Here is a 3,295-nt window from a genome sequence, read left to right on the forward strand (position 1 = left end):
GGCACACCAGAAATGTCCCATCTTGTCTCCAGCGTTGGTGCAGGTGTAAAATAGCTGTTTTTTGTAGACAAAAGGAAACGTGCAGCGCTGGCCATTGGAGTTCCCCCCGTAGGCTGCAAAGGCAATGAGCAAAGCAGAGTGAATGCGAAAAAGTTTTCTTAGCAAAAAAGAAAAGCCGGTGTGTGGGTGTGTGTGTATGTGTGTCTCATCTCACTGCTGCAGTGAAAGCCAAAGATAATTTTTTACAATGGATGAATGGCATTGTGGTCAGCCCAGGGTTCCATCTAGCCTGCTCTCCCATCTCTGGTGGCCACATTACAAGGAGGTGCTAGGCAATTTGGCTGCACGGGGGAAGCCATTTGTAGCACACAACCCCTCCAGCGAGCTCCATTTGGCCTGCAAGACCGGGTGACAGCACTCCCTGTGCTAGGGGAGGGAGATGGGACATACCAGCACGTCCTCCACAAACTCTTACCTCTGTGCCAACACAGAGTGCTCTGATTGCAGCTGGGACTCACCCTCGCTAAAGCAGAAGCACCGGAGATGGTCTTTGTCGTAGTTGGGAGTGGTAGCACACCAGGGCCTTCCCATCTGGTCATCGACAGCCATACAGCTGTGGTGGGTCTTACCCTTATAGATGAAAGGGAAGACACAAGGGGAGCTCTCTGAACTCCCCCCCACACCACTGGTGGAGAAAGAGGCAAGGAAGGAAAGGGTTAAAACAGGACAGAAGGCAGGATGCAGGGTGGGCAATTTGCTGGGAGAACTGAGTGCGAATTTTCCCAACAAAACAATTTTTTAATGTGGAAAAATGCCAGTTGCTGGGGTGGGTTCCAGGAAGACTGTGGCCGAACGCCTGGACATGGGCCAGACCCAGGGCTGGTCGCTGTCCTCGGTTGTGCAGGCCGTGTAGACCTTGCCATTGTAGGTGAAGGGGAAGACGCAGGGGGCAGAGTCGGAGCCTGGCCATGAACAAGGGGCAGAGATCAGAAAAGGGGGAGATGGCCACCAGGAGGCCCCTCAAAGACTAGCAGGGAGAGCCCTGGGCTGGGGGTCAGGATGCCTGGGAGGAGAGGGGAGGGGAGTGTAGTGGTTAGAGCAGGGGGGATGGAATCCAGGACTCCTGGGTTCTCTCCCTGGCTCTGGGAAGGGAGCAGAGTGTAGTGGTCAGAGCAGGGTGGGCTGAGAAACTCCTGCTGTCCTTCTCTGACCCCCTGGTATGTCACGCACTACTTCACAAAACACATTGTTTCAGAGTAGCAGCCGTGTTAGTCTGTATTTGCAAAAAGAAAAGGAGGACTTGTGGCACAGCTCACTTAGAATCATAGAATATCAGGGTTGGAAGGGACCTCAGGAGGTCATCTAGTCCAACCCCCTGCTCGAAGCAGGACCAACCACAATTTTTGCTCCAAATGGCCCCCTCAAGGATTGAACTGACAACCCTGGGTTTAACAGGCCAATGCTCAAACCACTGAGCTATCCCTCCCCCAAAACATCACATCCCTGCATTGGCCGGGAATTGAACGCGGGTCAACTGCTTGGAAGGCAGCTATGCTCACCACTATACCACCAATGCATCTAACTTCATTGAAAGCTCATGCTCAAATAAATTGGTTAGTCTCTAAGGTGCCACAGGTCCTCCTTTTCTTTTTGCGAAAACACACTGTGCTACTCTACACAACGACAACATGACCCACTGCACTACACAAGCACACTGCCACACGGCATCCACTACACCACAGCCCCCACGCCATGCCACTAATCAGCAACACACTGCTCCACTACCCACAGTGTATTACACTCTGCAACTCAACAGTACCCTGAAGAACACCACACTGCACAATGCGCTGCTCCACAACACAGTTTGTTACATTTCACACCACACAGCTACAGACTGCTCCTCAGTTCACACTCTCCTACACTGCTCCACATCACAGAATCTACTACACAACACAACAGTCAGCTCCACAACACAACAGCACACTTCTCCACAACATGCATTCTATTACACAACAAAACACACTGCTCCACATCACAACACACTGCTCCACAACATGCACTCCACTCCACTATACAACACACCACTCCCCAACTGCACTGCAACACACTGCTCCACAACTCATACTTTAGAACACAACACAGCAGCACACTGCTCCACAACACAACAGCACACTGCTCCAGAACATGCACTCCGCTGCACACCAACACCCTGCTGCACAGCCACACACTCTACCACACTACACACCAACACACACCGACCTGAGACAGCCCCTGCCTCTCTTACCCTGGGTCCCTTTGCGAGCAGTGCCAGGGCCCAGGCCAGGATGCATGTGGCTGGGAGCGAAGCCATTGTCCTGTCCTCACTGTCCCGGTCCTGGAGCCCCAGCCCCATATATACGGCCTCCCTTGGGGGCTCTTCCCCTTGGCTGCTCCCCAGGGGATTCCCTGTTCACCAGATGGTTTGCCACCTCACTACCCTACCATGCCCATGGCATATCATGAATCCTCTATTTCCTGAAACCTGAGCCCCCCTTGCCCACTTGCCTTAGCCAGGCTGTCTCATTGTCCTCCCCAAAGCCACCCCCAAAGCCCAGGGGACCAGATCCACAAAGGGATTCAAAATCAGTGGAAATTAGTTGCTTAAATACCCACATGGATCCACAGAAGGGAGAGATTCAATCCCTCCAGGATACGGCAGCCGGGAATTTTTGCCACAAATATCCAGCTGGAAAGACAGCTCCTGTGCAAGAGAAACAGCACAGAAGAAATTGTCAAGATTTCAATTTTTTAGGATGGAAATTGTTCTGAGATGGCGACTTTGCAGGATGGGGTATTTGGGAGATTTTGACTTTTCAGGATGGGAAATTTTGTCAAAATATCGACAATTTTCACAGCAGGGGAAATCCATTGCCTTCCCACTTCTACTCCTGCACCACATCTATATAGCAACCATGGCTCCCCGGCCCCTCCCTGCTCCTCAGCAGTTTTACACTGAGCCATGTTCCCCTCCCCAGCAAACTACAGGAGCAAGCATGGTTAGCTTTCTGCTGTAGTAGGTTGTTATCCTCTCTCCAGCCCTAAAGGAGGAATGCCAGCTGCTGTCCATACCCCTGCATGAAAGCAGCAGCTTGTCAAAGTCAACTGACGCTGCTCTCAGCATCTCTGACAATCAGTTTATCACCAGGAGCCACTCCTTCTTGGATCACGCCCATTACACAAGTTCCTTGCCAGAATTTGGGGCCTTGGTGCAGTTGGCACCATTCCATGGCAAACAGGCAATTCTGAGGAACATGAG

At 52.0% G+C, this 3,295-nt stretch overlaps 1 non-coding gene across 1 annotated transcript; it reads right to left on the reverse strand.

Annotated features, from left to right (window-relative positions):
- Positions 1–1,504: 1,504 nt before the first annotated feature.
- On the reverse strand, positions 1,505–1,576 carry TRNAG-UCC (transfer RNA glycine (anticodon UCC)). Its single transcript has one exon. It is a non-coding gene; the product is annotated as a tRNA-Gly (tRNA).
- Positions 1,577–3,295: the final 1,719 nt, after the last annotated feature.

Source organism: Lepidochelys kempii, chromosome 23 (genome assembly GCF_965140265.1).
Source record: "Lepidochelys kempii isolate rLepKem1 chromosome 23, rLepKem1.hap2, whole genome shotgun sequence".
NCBI classification, from domain to species: domain Eukaryota; kingdom Metazoa; phylum Chordata; order Testudines; family Cheloniidae; genus Lepidochelys; species Lepidochelys kempii.